Consider the following 19,632-nt stretch of genomic DNA (forward strand, 5'->3'; position numbering starts at 1 on the left):
TCTGTTTTCAGCAAATCCTTTGAGCCACACCCAGAGCTATGTTGATGCAATTTAGTTGGGCTATTTCTCATTCAGGTCATTACAGTTACTTGTCACAATCCAGTTCTTACCAACCTGACAACCATTTGTCTAAACCACACTCTACAGATACAAAGACAAGTTTATAGTTAAGCCTAACATGTTGAAAGAATCCTGTGTACAAACAGCAATGCACCAATTTCTTCCTAGAATAAAAGATAAGTTTCTTTGGGTGATTCTTGGTTTTAACATTTCATAACTTGAACCTTACAACATAGGTTTAACAATACTTAAGAACCAATATGGGCCGGGGAGATGGCGCAGTGGAATAAGCACTTCCCTGGCAAGTGCAAGGGCCTGAGTTCAATCCCCAGTTCTGCAAAAATAAAGAACCAATGTGAAGTCTGTTGACATTATATTACATAAGAAGCATGTTAGGAGAGAACTATTACAACTAGAATCTTCAGTTCTGTGGCTGATCACATGATTGTAGCTGGTATTTAGAACTTCCTTCTTCCATGACCTTTTCTGTATTCTCTTGGCCTTCAGCAAACACCTCAGCTGGTCTTGATTTTTTTCTGTGATGATGTGCCCCACACCTTCATTCCTGAACATTCTGGACCATTTGTCATTCTACCTGGATTGGCTTATTGTAGTTTCCTAATGACTTTAATGAGAGAGCATGGTAATACCAGGAGGTGCCCTAAGGGATCTCCTGCATGCCAGGTATATTTGTCCTTTTCACCGTTGTGGAGTAATAGACCAATTTCCCCTGGATAGTCCGGGTCAGTCACCCCTGTCAACACTGTGACTCCCTTTAGCTTGTTTACTCAGAGGAATGAGGAGCCCAAAATGACAAGGGAGAAATCATAGCTTCCAGTTAAATAGTATTGTTGTTGTGCTTCCTCCTACAAGACTCTTTCCTCTGTGACTAATATTTCTAAGCTACCAGAGCATGAGGTCTTGGGAACAGGAATCAGAAGTTTTGCTAATGGATCACTGGGGATAATGGCGAGTGGTGCATTCCCACTTCCACCTCTTGATCCCTGGACCTGTGCTCCTGACTCTGGGAGACATGACACCATATTGCGGATGGCAATTCAAAGCTTGCACAGCCCTTTAAAGAATCTTTCCCCAGCCCTGAAAGCAATCGCCACCTGGCTTGTACTGTAACTGTGTCCTCAAAAGAGCATTTTACCTTTCTGTCAATCCACTTGCTTCTGGATGATGAGGAACATGGTAAAACTAGTAAATTCATGAGCATGAGGCCATTACTTCATTTCTTTGTTTATGTTTCCTGATCAGAGTCAGTGCTGCATGAAATTTCATAGTAGTGGAATCTATGAATCTACAGCTGGTAGTTTTGACAGAAGCATTATGTGCATGGAAGGCAAATGCATATCCAGAATAAGTGTCTATGCCTTTAAGGAAAAAGCACATTCCTCTCCATGATAGGAGTGGGCCAAGGAAATCAATCCACCACCAGTTTGCAGGCTCATCACCCCAGGGAATGATACCACACTGGGGACTCAGTGTTGGCCACTGCTTCTGGCATTCTGGGCATTCAGCAGTGTTGTAGCCAGATCAGCTGTGGAGTGTGGGAGTCCCTGAGCCCATGGAGAGCCTCCATCCCTGCCACCATGGTCACACTGTTCATCAGACCACTGGGCAATGCCAGGGGTGGCCAAGAAAAGAGGTTTGCCACTATCTTAGAATGGGTCATCTTATCCACTAGATAGACTATCAAAGTCCTGTTTTGTTGTGGTCACCTTTTCATGAGCAGTTACATAGGATAAAAATACTTTCACCATTTTTGTCCATATTGAGAAGTCTATCCACATAGCTTTTTCCCAAAATATCTTTGTCACCAGTTTTCCAATCATTTCCTTCCAAGTGTCTGACCATCTGAACAGACCATTGCTACAACCCATGATTTGGTATACAGTTGTACATCTGGCCATTTCTCCTTTGTCCCACAAGGTGCACTGCCCAGAGATCTGTCCTTTACAAAGATTTCCCTGCACCAGTCTCCTTCGGGGAGTTCTTGAAAGGGGCTGTAATGCTACAGCTGTCCACTTGTGGGTGTTGCCTTCACAATGACCAGAGCCATCCATCAACGAGGCTCCAGGCTTCTCTTCTTCTGACAGATGATCGTGATATGCTCCATGAAACCGTGGGTGCATGCTAGGAAGAAGAAGGCAAAATAGAAAGAGGAGGAGGAGAAGGAGGAGGAGGAGGAAGAGGAGGAGGAGGAGGAGGAAGAGGAGGAGGAGTGATGAGCATCTGAGAAGTTTCTTTGAGTAACTTGCACCACCAGGGCCTGCTCCAGCTTCATCGTGTATGTAGCACTCACATTTAATGACAGGCTGTTCCTGTGCACACTCATATTTATGATTTGTTGGCCCAGATAATACCCACTTCATGATAGGCATCTTCAGTCACAAGATAACCTACTGTCCTATGGTCAAACATTCAATTTCCACTAAGGCCCTATAGCAGTCCAACAGCGGTTTTTCAAAGAGAGTAGTTGTCTGCAGATGATGGCGGATCCTTTCTCCAAAATCCTAAAGGTCTCAACTCCAAGTAGCAGCCCTACATGCCACTGACCGTTCAAGGACTTTTGGATATGCTGAATCCTACAACCTCTTGGCACTGCAGCCTGTGCAGCAACCTGGACCTGGTGCAGAGCCTTTTCTTGACCTGGGCTCCACTTGAAACTAGCAGCCTTCAGTGTCACTTGGTAAATGGGCCTGGGTAGAACATCAAAGTGAGAAATGTGTTGCCTCCAAAATCCAAATAGGCCAATTAGGTGCTTCTTTTTTTTTTTTTTTTTTTTTTTTTTTTTTTTTTTTTTTTTTGGTTGTAAGGGGAGCCAGATGCAACAATTTATCTTTTACCTTTTACCTTGGCAGGGCTATCTTTACATGTCTTACTCCACTAGACTCTTAGGAATTTCAATGAAGTACAAGGACCTTGAATTTTAATTACATTTAATTCCCATCCTCCAGTTCACAAATGCTTTATTTATGTATTTAATGCAGAACCGGGGATTGAACTCAGGCCCTTGCGCTTGCCAGGCAAGTGCTTATTCTACTGAGCTGTCTCCCCGGCCCTCACAAATGCTTTACTAACAAACCCAGAAAGGTTGCTGCCTCAGACTCACTTGGTCTAGTCAGCATAATATCACTGATGTAATTGACCAGCATGGTACTTTGTGGGAGAGAAAGGCAAGAGAGCCTTATGAACTAAATTCTGACGTTAACATAACTGTCAAGTAGGAAAGTATAGTGTATATCTGAAAGTGAAATGTTTCTGAGGGACCTTCTAGATAGGTATAGTTAAGAAGGCATTTGACAAATCAATACCTGTATACCAACACTAGGAGACGTGCTAAGAAACCACATAAATGTATTCATCCCAAGAACTCATTCTGAAATTGGAGAAATGACACAAGGTGGATCTGAGACCTTTGAGAAAACTCTGATCATCTACCTTCCACAATGATATTTTGGATCCCCTAGAATCAGAGTTAGCTGAGAATCATGTCCAATGGTCTCCAAAATGCCTGACCATTTCCCTTCCCCTCAGGCAAAGGGCCTTCGTTCCCTTTTGAACAAGGATAGGAGAGAGATTTACTGTATGAATTTTTAGTGGTGCACCAGTGTTCTCCTCAAGGGGACACCTTCCTTTCATTAGAGAGACTTTGGGTCTATAGACTGGCTCACATGCAGGAGGAGCTGAGCTTCCTTTTTGAAGTATGTTTCTGTTCATTTTCCCTTAATTTTTTATTATGTAAATCTAGTACAAATAGTGTAGGCTCCCCATCTATTTCATTTCTGGAAACAAGGCAGCGATTCAGCCAATGCCTTAGGTCTACACATCTCAGAACATTCTGATCTGACTAAAAGACTATTCTGCTTTTGCTGTCTGTTATGGTAAGGGCATGTAAGGGCATGTTATGGTAAGGGCTTTTGGTAAGTAAGCATTGCCATGTGACCACATGACCGCTGCCACTCCAAGATTCAATCAAACCCACTGCCCTTACATTTCCCAGTTGAGTAACCACAGTCTCCATTGTAAGGTGTGGCAGTGAGAGAAGAGCAATGACAAGGGTCTTCAGGGAAGCTCGGGCTCCATTCATGAATCTGTTTCTGAAAGTATAAGGAAAGGATGCATTCAAGTGTGGTGGATTAGATTTGACATGATAAATGCACTCCAGCACTGCTATTTCCCTGAGCCTCTGAACCCCTCTTGGATAGTAAAGCAGGGAATATAAAGACTCTCTTAACTCATGCATGGTAGACCATCCTCTGGTCTATACTTCTGTGCACCAGCCAACTAAAAGATTATCGCCTTTCTTTTCTTTTCTTTTTGCTGAACCGGGGATTGAACTCAGGCCATTGTGCTTGCCAGGGAAGAGCTTATTCCACTGAGCCATCTCCCCGGCCCCAAAAAAGGCAGAAGAATTTTTTTTTTTTTGCTCCAAATGCCTTCAGGGCAGGTTTGGCTGGCTTGAGTTGTGGGGATCGAACCACAGCAACCTGAGCCTGACTGCTTTGTTGAAGTAGCCACTTAAAAAAAAAAAAAAAAAAACTGAGCTAAGGGGCAGGCCCCCAAGGATTATCACCTTTCTTTACTCCAGGAGCTGCAAAATGAAATTCACAATCCCTGCTTAACATGCCCATAACAACAAACTTAGCCTGACACAGGTATATGATTTTGCCACCATTCTCCCACACCTGTAAGATGCGTTTCCCCACTTACTCATCAGCCTCCGCTTATAAGAGTTAGAAAACTCAAGAAGCTGTTTGGGAGAATAGCAGACGTCCTCGAGGGTCACACTGGGTCCCTCACCCTTAGGAGCTTTCTGCAATTTCAGTCTGGTTATGGCAAAAGTAAGTGGTGAGGGTGGGTCCTGAGGAGCGATGGGCTTGGTCAACACAAGATTAGTTTCCTCAGGAATATTAGGTGAGGCCAACACCATAGAGGGTAGGGCTGGGGATGCCTCCACCACTGTAGGTGAGGAAATTTCTCCCTCTGGCAATACTACCTCATATCATTGAGACTTAGGAGCTCAACCTCCTCAGCCAGGTCAGGATTCTTCTAAGCATCTGTATCTCAATTTACAGGACCCCCTTCTTTCCCAATCATTTGCTTCACCTTTACTTCAGATACCTTGTGAGCCTCAGCACTAAATATGCTGCATTTCAGCCCAGTCATTATCAAGGCTGGTGTCTGGGTTTCTGTAGCCCTAGCCCTGGGGCTAGAGGAGAAGAAATTCTTTTTCAGGACACACTGAGAAACTTATAAAGTTTTTAATCTTTGAGCTCCTTAATTTTTCTTTATTAATTTGTCTTCACAGATAGAAGATTTTAGATTTCCTCAGGATACTTGAACTCACTGTGTTTCTTCACTCATTTGTCCAAATGTGCTAAGAACATCCCACAAGCATCACATTGACCACTCTGACAAAAATATTCAAAAGTTTATATACAGAATCTCAAATGGCCTTACATCTTACAAATGGTGACTTAGGATAACCAAATAGACATACACTGCATATTAAATAGTTCACTCCAAGGACAACCAGTATTCCCCACAGTATTAGAAGGAGAGGCCAGGGCATCTTTTGGTCCCATCAAATTAGATAATCAAATATAGGAATCTCTAAAGCTATTAAAGAATTTCATTTTTAAAATTCTGTTTCTCTAGTGCCTTTTTTTTCAGTACCAGGGATTGAACTCATGACCTTGTGCTTGCCAGGCAAGAACTTATTCTACTGAGCTATCTCCCCAGCTCTTCAGTGCCATTCTTGGTACCAAAATCTGTATCAGTCTGTGCTGACTAAAGAAACAGATTTAATGCAAGCTGTTAGCATACATAAGCATTTGCAAGATTGTTTTACAGTGCCCCCCACAAAGTCAGATGTACAAGATGCAATAGCTGTCTGTGCTGGAGATCAAATGATCCAGTTGAAGGTGTGGAGCTCAGTATAATGTAAGTATATACAGTATAATGTAAGTCTACACCAGGAGGCTGGGGGTGTCTGTGCTGGAAGCCAGGAGATGACATCTAAAATGAAGGTGAAGACTGGAGCTCCTTGAAAGAGACAGAAACAATCTTTGCTTCTTCATTTCCCATTAATCACACACAGGTGACAAGTCACCCTAGGGAGGTCTTCTGTCTTCAGTAAGTCTCCTCAGTCATACTCAGAACTATACTGATCCAATCTTTTTAAATTAAATATATCTTGATGCTTTGTTTCTATTTCCTTCCCTCCCTGTTGGGTGTTGCTTACTCAAGTTGACACACACAACTACCACACCTGTCAAATTTACCAATAATCTCTACTTCCTAGGTCTTGGATTACTATTTTTTAATCTACTTGTTTCTCTCCTCTCTTTTAATCTTTGGACTTGTCATCTATTTCCATAAAGTTAAGTAGCATTTACATGTTGTTGTTATCATCTAGGATACTTGCAGAAAATACCATGACTCCTATATAGCTAATTTGAAGAGAATTTAATTAAGGCATACTTTATTTACAATATGTGGGCAAGATATAGAAGAAAACAAAGGATAATACAGTGCCTTGGAATAAGGAAAAGCAGGGCTCTCTTTCACAGTGATGTGCTGAAATAGGCTCGGGTTGGGTCCTGAGGGCAGACTCAAATGGATACCACACATTTAATTCTTTTTATCCTCTTTCTTCCTTCCATGCTTCCTCCATCTCTTGGTCGTCTTCCCTTTTGCAAAAGATCTATCTCTCTATTTCCTATTATCTGTCCCTTATATTGTTCTTTCTATATATCTTTAGTTTCTCATAGGTGAAAAACTAGGTCATGTTTAAGCTGTGTATCTGCTTTATTTCACTTCACAATATGGTCTCCATGGCTTCTGTTTTCCTACAAATGACTCCAGGTTATCTTTCTTTATGGCAAAGTAGTACTCAATTGTTTAGAAATATTGCATTTTCTTCAGTTACCTATTGATAGGCACACAGGCTATTCCCAAGATTTAGTTATTTTGAAAGGTACAAAAGGAACAATCAAGAGAAAGGGAAACCTGGGCATGCAAGCAAGGGTGTCCTATGATGCCTTTTACTTTCTTAGCAAGATACCTAGAAGGATTTCAGTGAAATTTGTGTTTTTAGTAGGTTTGTGTAAGAAAGGCGAGATGGGGTTTCAATATGTAGCCCAGGTTGGCTTTAAATTTGCAAAATCCTCCTGCTCCAGTCTCCCAAGTGCTGGAATTACAGACATGCACTGCCATATTAAGCTTATTTTTTAACTTTTTGAGAATATGTATACTGATTTCCATGATGATTGTACTAGTCTGCATTCCCACCATTTATATAGAAGGAGTCCTTATTCCCAGTAGCCTCACCAGTATTTGTAATTATTTTATTTATTGATGATGATCATTCTTTCTGGAGTAAGAAGTAATCTCAATATTGCTTTAATTTGTGTGTCTCTAATGGCCAGAGATGTTGAATTTTTTATGTATTTATTGACAATTAGTAGTTCTTCTGAGAAGATTCTATTTCAGTTGCACTGTTTTCTATCATGTCTCTTACTTGGAGGTGTGGATGTGTACCATTTGAGTTCTTTATATATTCTAGATATAACTCCTCTTTCCTAGGAGTAGCTGATGAAAAAATTTTCCCTTTATCTTGGTTATTTCTTTTACTATGAAGAAAAATTTTAATTACGTATGATCCCATTTGTTGATTCTTGATGCTATTTCTTGTGCAGTTAGGTTTCTGTTCACAAAGACCTGACGATGCCTATGTATTCAAGAGTTTTACCTATTTTTTCTTTCTGCAGATTAAGTATTCCTTTGATCTACTTTGATTTCACATTAGTACATTGGAAGACATATGGGTCTATCCTCAGTCTTCCTCATGTAAATACCCAGTTTTCAAAGCACCATTTATTCAAGAGCCCATTTTTCCTCCAATATATGTTGTTGGCTCCTTCGTTGAAGGTCATATAGCTGAAAGAGTCTGAGGTTGTTTTTGCATCCTCAGTTCTGTTGCACAGATCTACATGCTGGTTTTTCTGTCAATACCCTCCTGCTCTTATCTCTAGAGCTTTGTAATGGAACTTAAGGTCTAGGATTGTGATGCCTTCTGCTTAGTTCTTGCAGCCCAGCATGCGATTGCTAATCTGGGTCCCTTCTGACTTCATAGAAATCTTAGAATTGCTTTTCCTAGTTCTGTGAGAAATGCTGTTGGTATTTTCATTAAAACTGCATTGAGCCTCCACATCAGTTTTGGAAGCATGGCCAAGGGATAGATATCTTTCAATTTTCTGATGTTCTTTTCTGTTTCCATTTCATTGTACAGCTATTTCACTTCCTTGTTTAGGTTATTTCCTAGGCACTTCATTTTTCTTGTGGCTCTTGTGCATGATACTATTTCCTAATTTCTTTCTGAGTTCATTTTTGTGTAAATGCATACTATGAATTTTTCTGCACTGTTTTTTTTTATCCTATTGCATTACTGAATGTGGTTATTAATTATATGAGTCTTTTGGGGAAAATTTTTGGGTCTTCTATATAAAGGATCATGTTATCTCTAAGTAATAATAGTTGGATATCTTCTTTTCCTGAATCTGTTGCTTTCATTTTTCTTGTTTGATTGTTCTGATTAATGATACAGGCACTATACAGAGTAGGAAAGGTGAGAGTGGACTTTTCCTGTTTTTAGATCTTCCCTAGGTGATATAATTCTGGCAGTAGGTTTGTGGTGAGTAAATGACTTTTTTCAGTTTTTATAATATCTTTCTTTCTTATTAAAAAAACAAAATTTCAAAACAAAGTATGAGAGAATAGCAATAGTACACTGCATATTGCAATATTCAAAGTAGTTACTCAGAGGCTGGGGAGATAACTTGGCAGCCTAAGCACCTGCCTGCAAATGCAACAACTGGGTTCAATCCCTGGTACCCCAGGCAGTACGGGCCCTGCACTATGCCAGCCACTGAAATTCAATGTTGGTGATGCTGAGATAGAAGGATCTCTGAGTCCAAGCTGTTAGTGAGACCCTGGACCACATAAATAAATAAATAAATAAATAAATAAATAAATATATAAATAAATCTTTAAAAAAACAAAGTAGTTACAGTACAAAATATGAACATAAAAATTTCCAAATGATATTAACCCAAACCTTTCCTTTCAATGATCTAAGAGAAATTCTTAGTATAACTATCTTGTATTCTCTTTCTTTTCCTTCCCTGCCTTCTTTTTCCCCTTCCCCGACCTCAGTTCTTTTCCTTTTGAACAATTACCACTTTACAATATCTATTGTATATTTTGGTTCTTATTTACTCTTTCTCAATCCAGAAGGAATGGCTGTCATCAACAATCAACCAATAGCATATTCTGGTGGGGGTAAAAAGGAACAGGTGGTGGAACTGGAAACTAGTGCAACTACGGCAGAAATTAGCATGGAAATTCCTCAGAAAAGTGGGATTAGAGGTCCCACATGATGCAGCTCTTCCCCTTCTGGGTATCGTTCCAGAATAATCAAAAACATCATACCACAGAGATATATGTGCACAGAGATAGATGGCCAAGGGATAGAAACCTTTCAGTTTTCCCTTACAAGCACAATTTGCAATCTCTAAATCTTGGAAAACAACTGAAATACCCAACAACGTAGGGATGGATTAACAAGATGTGGTATTTTTATACAGTGGAGTATTATGCAGATGTAAATGAGGATAAACGAGATGTTTATAGGTAAATAGATATAATTTGAAATTATACTTATTTTACTTCAAATTTTTAAAATCATGAATGAATGTTGAATTTTTTCTAAAGGCTTTTCTTGCATCTATTAAGATGATTGTGAGATTTTGTCCCTGCTCCTGTTTATATGGTGTATTAATTTATTGATTTGCATAGGTTGAACCATCCTTACATCCCTGTGACATACGATCTTGGTGATGATTTGCTGCCTTCTTTTTGTCAGGATTTTGTTGTTGTTGTTGCTCGATCTTTGTCTACTTTATAATCAGAGGAATGTTTTTGTAAGTTTTCTTTTCCTTTCAATTACTTTGAAGAGATTGTGGAACTTTTGTGTTAGAGCTTACCTAAAATTTTTCTAGAATGCAGTGGTGAATCCATCTAATTGATTAGTTTTTGGTACTGTTTCATTTTCATTATCTATTATTTGATTTTTCAGAATTTTAAATCTATTCATCTTAATTTTGGTAATTTATAACTAGGAATCTACCCTTTCTTTTGAATTCTCCCATATATTAGAATAAAAGTTTTTGAAGTAGTTACTTCTGGATTTCAGAAATGTTCATTTTGACCTCACCATTTTTATTTGTGATTGCATTGTCTTGTGTCTTTTCTTTTTGCTTTTGGTAAGAATAGTTAAAGGTTTGGATTTTCTTAATCTTTTGAAGACCCAGCTATTTGACTGATTGATCTTTTGTATTTATTTCAATGTCAATTTTATTAATTTTTGCTATTATATTTATAATTTTCTTCCATGTACTAACTTTGAATTTCAGTTGTTGTTTTTCTGGAAATGTGAGGTGCGTGATTGAATTATTTATTAGGACTCACTTTGTTTTTCTGGTTAGGGCATTGACAGCTATAAGCTTCACTCTTAAGATTACTTTCACTGGGACTTGGGAGATAGCTTGGTGGTCTAAGCGCCTACCTTGCAAGCACAAGGACTGGGGTTCAATCTCCAGTACTGCATGCCATGCCAGCACCAAGCAGGCCACTGAAACCAGGCATGGTAGTGCACACCTGTAATCCCAGCGCTGGGGAGGCTGAAACAGGAGGATCAGTATGAGTCTGAGTTGCATAGTGAGATCCTATACCAAATAAATAAATAAAATATTTTGTAAAAGATTGCTTTCATTGTGTCTTGTAAGATTTACTATGTTGTGCTGTCATCATTTGACTTTACTCACAAATTTCTTGGGTTCTTTGGTTGTGTGATTGCTTGATTACACTAGTTTTAGTGCACTATGAGCTGATAATATGTGTGGCATAATTTCAGTTCCTTTGCTTACACTTATGTGTGGTTCATGGACTAGTATGTAGTCTGTTTTAGAGAAAATCCCACATGCTTCTGAGAAGAGAGTATTCTGTTATCGTTGGGTAGGATACTAGATAGCTATTAAGTCCATTTGCTTGAAGGCTTGGCTCAATCCTCACATTTCTTCGTTGAGATTTTGTCTGGTTTCTCTGTGACAGTGTGATAATGAAGTTCCATACTATAATTATCCTTGTTCTTCATCTTATTTTGAACATACAGTCATGTTTTTAAAATGAAGTTTGGTGCACCAGTATTTCATGCATATATGTTCATAACTGCTATTTCTTTCTGTTGAACTGTTATTTGAAAATATGTAATGTGGGGGGCTCTTTTGCTTTTGTCTCTTCTGATACGTTTTGGCTTAAAATCCACTTTGTCTGAAAATACAACACTTACTGCTTGTTTTTGAGCTCCTATTGTATGGAATATTGTTTTCCCTCCTTTGACTTTTAGACTATGAGTGTCTTTTTAGATTAAATATGTTTAGTGTATACACCATAGCACTAAGCTTTCTTTTCTCTCTCTTGATCCTTTCCATCAATCTGTGGCTTTTAATTGGAAATGTAAAATCATTCACATTGAGTTAATACTTAACGGTAGGATTTAGTTCTATTATTGCATCATTTTCTTTTGCTGATGCCCTGCTATTGAACTTCTCCCTCTGTCTGGTAGATTAATTCCGGTAAAATTTTAGGCACTGTTGGATTCATTGTCTTTTTGAGGCTATTTTTGATGATTGCATGGAGCAATGGGTTGAGGTTCATGAACTCCTTAAGGTGTCCTTTCTCACGGAGATACCTTATTGCTCCATCAATTTTGAAAAAGTAGTTTTGTAGGATGTATCTGTCTGGGTTGATAGGGTTTTTGGGGTGTTTGTGTGTTTGAAGCTCTCCTGGTTTTTAAGGTTTGTACTGAGAACTCTAATGTAATTCTAATGGATTTACTGTTAATTTCATTTGTCATTCTTTTCAAAAGTATTTAAGATTCTTCCAGCATATGGAATTTTTGGGATTTTGCCTATGATGTCTTAAGAAGCAGTTATTTTCTGATCATGGTTATTTGGGGATCTATATGTCTCCCTTATCAGTGCTTTAAATTTTTTCCTGATGGAAAGTTTTCTTCTATCATTTCTGCAAATAGTTATCTCTAATGCCATTTCTTATGTTTTGGAATGTTTACCTGATGCATGGTAATCCTAGATTAGTCTTCTTTGTGTCATACAGCAGCTGCTGGGCCTAATTTTCATGTTCCTTTGTAGGTTTTTAAGACACCTCTGAGTAATAGTCGTTTACTTTTGATGCTCTGTTCTCATATTGGTCACCTTTTGCTGCTCATACTTCCACCAGCATTTTTAATCTCCTGAATTTCAACATGGTACCTTTTCATGGATTCTAATTCATTGTTGAAGCGGTCATTTATGTTTTGAATAATTTTGTGTACCTCTGTTAGCTTTTAATGTGTGTCTTCTGCAAACATGCTGATGATTTTCTTTATTAAGTCCACTATCTTTTCAGTTACATCTTCCTTGAGCTCTCTGATCATTTCTTTGATCTGCACTGATCTGATACCTTTTAATATCATATTATTTTGAGTAATTCAGCTCTATGGTTTCTGATTTCCTCTCTATTCATGCCACATAGGTTACCTTTGATGGAGTTCAGAGTTTTGGAGCCATTTTGTTACTCTACTTTCTAGTTTTCCTGTATTCTCATGTTTCTGATGTTTTTATTTCATTTTGTGCTCTGAGATTTATGCACTGATTACAGTGGAAATTTTTTTTATTAATATAGAGATCTCCTGAGTCATTTTGGTTTTTTAGTGATATACTCTGACCATGACTAAATACAGGTTTTTGCTCTATCTCATGAAGTAGAGAGGTTACAGCGCAACCTGAACCTATGTCTCCATGTTTGGACCTCAGTATCAGAAATGACAAAAATGTAATCTAAACATATTCATACAAAGAAAGCCAATTAATTGCAACCACCATGTCACATGGCAATAATGAAAAGACAAGAGTAGCATCAACAAACTGGATATTGACATAAATAAGAACCAATAATACATCACCCTTACCAAGGAAGATATCTATAATTATAGTATAAACACCAAGAATTATTAAATGTTAACACACTGTATCTATGTAGTGTATACAACAATAATACCTGTACAATCAAAAGAAGAGTACTCAGCAGTAATAATGTTGAGTTATCTATTTAAATATTAGTAAAGATTAGTGATTATACTACTAAAGATAGAGGGGGTGGAGAGTCTATAAATGAAAGAATGATAACTGAAAAATTAAACAATAGAAAGTGCAGAGGAGAGAAAAGTGTGATGAAGGATTCCCTTAAAGAGCAAAATGAAATTAGTAGAATTAAATAAAAATAATAGAACATACTAGAAAATGAAGAAAAATAGAGAAAAATATAAGGGAAAGAAAGAATACCTAGAAAACCCAAAAGTTAAATGATTAAAAGAATTCCTCTTTTTTTTTTAAAAAAAAAAATGAATGGTTCCTTTTCAAAGTCTATAGTCTTGGAGTCCAGTAAGTCATGGTTTTCTTGACCTAGCTATATGACTTATGGGTTTGTGAGATGCTCTGTTCCATTCTAGATACCACTCTATATACCCCAACCTGCTGGCCACTATCTGTCTAATCTAATGCATGTCCATGTTCAGACTGATAGACAAGGAAAACAGTCAGAATGCTGATCTCTGTATTGAAGTTCAGAGGGGTAGAGATTCAGCAGACCACTAGATTTACTGCGGGTATTTTCCAACCCAACCACCTCTGAAAGCCACACATGTTGGGCCTTGCTTCTCACCAGAGACTGCGAAAGTGCAATGTCCTTCCTATCTTGAGTTAAATCTCTTTGGGCTTCTATGTCTATCCCGTACACTCACTATGGTTGTCACTTATGACCATGTGCCACCAATTCATTGCTATAGAGTAAAATGGGAAACTCTGAGTTGAAATTGTTTCATAGATGGTCCACGGTTCATTCTGAAACAATTAACCTTTTCCCAAAATAGTTCCAGATTAAATCACTAGACTCTATCAAATATTTTATATCTTGCACTTGATTCCATTTCTAACTCTAGTCTGCCATGTAGAAGGAGTCACTTTTAGAGTAAAGCCCAATGTTACTTTTTTGTTTTGTTTTTGAATTTATATATTTGATAGAGGGTCTCACTACAAAGCTTGGACTCATAGTGATACTCTTGTTTTCAGCCTCCCCAGCCCTGGGATTATAGGCGTGTGGGCCACCACACCATGTCTCGGTGGCCAGCTCAGGGCGCCCGGGGCAGGGCCAGTGTGGTGTGTGCCAATGTTACTTTTGTAGTTTGCAGTAACTATAGGTCATTCTTTGAGATGTCACTGCTGTCCTAATGTATCATATTTCTCTGGAGCTGCTGATCCTCTGAGCTCACCTTGAGTCTGGAGCTAGAGCTAGGAGTCTGGGTGAGCTTTTTGGACTGCTTTATTCTTTTCTCTTGTGGTGTACTCTATAGTTCCCAGTTTTCCTGTTAATAATCAAAATTATATTTTCATGTCTGTAAGAATTACCTTCTGAAGTGTAAGTTTAAAATTTGGGAGCGTATTCTTCCAATGGTCTAAAACTATTATTCTGTTGGGCATGGTGGCACAGGCCTATAATCCTGGCACTGAGGAGGCTGAGGCAGGAGGATCACCATGAGCTCAAGTCCAGCCAAAGCTAAACAGTGAATTTGTACGAAGGCCTTGTTTCAAAAAAAATAAGTAAAACCATTATTCAATTCAGTTAAGAAGACAATCACATAATTTAGAAATGAATAACAAAACCCATCTTTTACTTTTATTTTAAGCATTAACATAAGTGAAAATACTAGCCAAAATTCTCATTGGATTTATACAGGTTTGTCAATCATAAGAACACAGCAAAATAGAAAAAAAAAAAAAAAAAGGATCTTGTGAAAATCAATCAGCTTTATGAAATATTTTGCATATTTGCATATTTTATTTTTATGTGGAAATTATCTTCTACATATAATTTATTTCAGAAAATATTGTAGAAAATAGATACACCAGTCCACATAGCTATACCTTTTTTCAAGAGTCAGTTGTTAAATATCTACCAGCTTACACTATTACAGACCTGAGACCTGAGAGTGTAATAAGAACAAAACCTTAATGGAAACTTAAAAAAAGAAATTTAAGACACTTAAGAAAAAGGTAATGGGAGCTAAAACTTCTGGTAGAGGAGGAAAAAGACTTTGATGAAGGGTTGATAAGTTATGAGAGTCATATGGAGATAAATATTTCACCTCATTCTCTTCTTTATTTCCATCTCATAGCTGGATTTCACCTTTGGGCTGGTGCTGCGCACAAACTTAAAGAACTCATGAATGTAGTTCATGGAGTACAGCCCGTGACACAGAATGGTGAGGAGTAGACGTGCAGTAGGTGAAAGCTCACCGTAACAGTTTGCCCTCTTTTGTTTTCTTTTGTTTTATTAATTTTATTGAGAAAGAAATAGCAATGAGATAGTTCCAAAACAGGTCAGTAGGACAGTTACAATAATTAATACTTGCATATTGTTGTCTTTATAGTAGTTATTCAGAGTACAAGATGCAGACATGATATATTGTCTAAACACTATTAGTATGAATCTTTCTTTCCACTGAACTAAGAGAAAGTTAGTAGTTGTATATCTATCCTAATATTAATATATATATATATATATATATTTTTTTTCACTACAAAATGGTCCTTCATTTATATCCCCCTTTTTTGTTTAGTTTGTCAGAGATGGGTACTCCATTGCCATTCAAATATTGTAGGTGTGTGAATTCACCAAAATAATCCAATAGAGTACAATAGTCCATAACAGTAGTGGGTTTTCCGTGGAACTGGCAAAGTCAGAAGTTGTTGACTTCACAGATAGTGATGTTAAGCTCAACTGCCTATGTTATAGGGTAATAATATTATGAAGCTTTTCTTCTGGAGGGTGAACAACTTAAGTTTGCAGACCAAAAAAAGAGAGAGAGAAAACACAGGGCTACAAGGATAGTTAATATTTTGTTCCTAGCCATTCAAGGTCAGTGAGGAGAACCTGTACTGTAACATCCAGTAACTCAGTGGTGTCCCAAATTTTCTGTTCAAGGAGATTATGGAGCCACAGAGGAAAGTGATCAGTGATGTATAGTGGGCCTAAGGAGAGTCACCTAGAGTTTGCCCCTTTTTGTCCAATACACATAACTGTCACTAGCTAGGTGGCAAATTTGTATCTAAAAAACGTCACACACAGTAGGCTGGAAAGTGTGCTTCCAAGATACTAAGTGTTAACTCCTAGAGAGTATAAAATTTGCCTTGTTTAGAAACAAGATCCTTAGATATGATTAAATTAAGAATCTCAGCTTGAATTATCTGAGAATCTTCCAAATACTATCCTCATAAGAAAGAGGCAGGGGAACTCTTTAGCATATACAGAGGAAAAAGTGATGTAAAGATAGTAAAGGAATGTAAAAAGAATTCAGATGTGTCATGTATGTGGACCAATTGCTCACAATAAATATATCCATTCTGTACCCCAAAGAAAATAAAGATTATTAAATCTTTTTTAAAAATTTCGGACTTCAACAAGATAGAAGTAGACTGGAATTATGCAGTATGGTGACCATATTTTTCCATTGGTGGAGTGAAATACCTGAAAAACTATAAACTGAAGAAGGGAAAGTTTATTTTGGCTCATGGTTTGAGGCTTAGTCTACAATTAGATGCCTGTCAATCAGACATACCATGGCAGAAGAAGGTGGGAAAGAAAGCCACCCAAGTTGTGGCAAGCAGAAACAAGGAATAGGGAAAGACTACCAGGGAAAAAGGGTGCAGGAGTCAGGTAACAGACATAGTCCTAATGTCACAACTCTGTGCATTTTACTACCTTCTCCTCTCATGCTAATCAGGTTGACAAGATGAACTGACACCTCTAGTCACAAAGCAAATTTTACTACTTTACTTTTATGGATTTTCTTTTCAGTGCTGGGGAATAAACTCATGTTGTGTCCCTGAGTTATACTCACAGCCTGTCCAAAAGCCACTGTATATGGGCTATCACTAGAAGATGAAGGAGACATGGAATTCCTTCTACTCTGAAGCTTCCAAAGGGAGTGAGATCAATTATACATTTTGATTTTGGCCCAGTGATACTTACATGGGACAACTCTAGGATATAGAACTCTGAGAGAATGTAATTCAGTTGTCTTAAGCATTCAGTTTGTGATAATTTGTTACAACAGATGTAGGAAACCTCATATGCTACATTGTGAACTATGTGATGTCAGTTTGGTCAGTTCTGATGTGAAATCTAGTAGCACCAGTGTTAAGCATGTAAAACAGCAGAGGAGTGGAAAGGCTTAAGAAATACAAAAACAGGGGCCGGGGAGATAGCTCATTAGAATAAGCACTTGCTTGGCAAGTGCAAGGGCCTGAGTTCAATCCCTGGTTCTGAAAAAAAAAAAAAAAAGAAATACAAAAACATAGTTTCTAGTTTTGTACTTCTGTTCTTGTAGTTTAGCTTTGTGGGATGGAAAACAAAGTGGGCAAAGTGGTGAATCTTAGATTCAGCTACAGATTCTTCCTGCACCATAGGTCATGAGGCCAAGCTGTAGATCCTTTTCTCTCACTTGATGATCTACTCATATACTCTAAATTTAGGGTTAACCATGAAATTCACGAAAATAGTCTGCTCCAATGTGGCATTTGATTCTTCCAGATGTAAAAACTGTCACATTGGTTTGTGATGTGGTGGGATGTGCAGAACTTTAAAAAGGGACATCTTGTAGCAAACATGGTGGCACACACCAACACTTGGGTGGCAGGAGGAACACTAATTTGAGACCAGCCTGGACTACATAAAATATTCAAGGCTGGCTTTTATTACATAATATAGGACCTTGTCTCAAAAATATTTTTCAAAACTAAAAATTTTTAGAGCATATCTTTATATAACAGACTGAAGCCCTAACAACTTTATCAAAATGACAAGTTCCTGCATTTTCATGAGGTTTATTTAGAACCTTTTGGCAGATGTCTTGTATATTTTAGATGCTTTCTTCTTCTGATATAATGACTCCAATGATAATGTTCTGTGAAATATCAAGGTAGTTAATTATCTTCAAGCTGTACTGTGACTAAGAGATAAGTTAATGTAGGTTAGGCCAAGAGAGTAAAGGCACATTGATATCCCTCTCATGTGAAAGAAAATCTTTCTGTTTAACTTTACTAATAGAGGAAAAGGTAAAATGCATTTATAAGTCACAAATGTTGGGAAAAATGTATTTGGTAAATCATAAGTAGGGATCATGTTACTTTTCCCCAGTAAAAATCCTACTTTAGGAAACTCAGAGTGATTGATAGATTCACTTAAGGTTTTGAGAATATAATTTTCATTCTCAAAACTTATCTGGCTACCATGTAAGTGAATAAATGGGAATATTTACTATCACTGTGATTGTGGTGGATTAATTAGTGGTCAACGTGGAACACTCAGTTGAACTGAGTTAGCATGGTTCTGGGAATGGAAGACCTACCCAAGAATTGTTGCCCGCAGCATAAAGAGGGAACTGTGGGGGAAGATGGTGTGCTGTTGTCACAGGAGCCTGTCATTCTGGTTTTCCTCATATGAGCTCAGCTTCTCTCATCATTGTAGGTTCTTACATCTTCGCTGTGATTGAGAACGCCTTTGGTTCTTGTTGGGGGACCTCTGGTGCTCACCTTGAATGTTGTTTCTTGGCTCCAATGCAGATCCCTCAGCCTGGTGGCACAGATCCTTCACCCCACTGGTTACAGACTTTATAGCTTCCAGAATTGACCTTTGGACCTTTCAAGGACAGATGTTTGATATAGACTTATGTGAAATATTGCCATGGGCTCTAGGACTTCAACATTGCCATGGGCTCTAAGACTGCAACTGGACCCATAGAGGATTGTGTCATGAGATCCAGGATTCTTAGTTGGATTCTTTGGATCTCTACCACATGGACAGATCTCTTGCACTCCTCTGCATTTGACTTTTTGGGTGAATACTATAAAATAATCCTATAAATTATATGTACTATATTCAATCTATTTCCTTGAAAACCCTGACTACAACAGTAATCTTTCCAGTGTTTGGGAGGTCAGACCCTTTTAGGATGAGAGATTGCCTGTAGCTTATTAGCATAGGAAGAGCCCTTAAAGAGGCTTTGATGGAGTTGTTAGCTTGAAATAGAATGCACTCTACAGCTAGGGATTTTGTTGTTGTTGTTGTTCTTATGAAGCTTCCTGTTTTTAATATTCTTGGTCTATAGGAAAAACTAGATTTGAAGTCCCACTGGATACCTTTTAAATGCACTTGGGCTAAAAGATTCTGTTATATCTCCATGATGTCTTATTTCTTCATGGTAGATATAAGTGGCATTTTAAATCTCCAGGGTCTAAAGATTTTATGAGATCTTTTTTCAAAAATGATATGGGATGGGCGATGCTGCGAGGGTAGCTCAGTGCAAAGACTCCCACTTAATCC

The 19,632-nt window shown here is 38.0% G+C and overlaps 1 pseudogene; it reads left to right on the top strand.

The window, feature by feature from the left end:
- The first annotated feature begins 2,614 nt into the window (after window positions 1-2,614).
- LOC101562569 overlaps window positions 2,615-19,632 on the top strand; it is a 36,765-nt pseudogene continuing 19,747 nt past the window's right edge.

Source organism: Octodon degus, unplaced genomic scaffold, assembly GCF_000260255.1.
Source record: "Octodon degus isolate 3935 unplaced genomic scaffold, OctDeg1.0 scaffold00032, whole genome shotgun sequence".
Lineage (NCBI taxonomy): Eukaryota > Metazoa > Chordata > Mammalia > Rodentia > Octodontidae > Octodon > Octodon degus.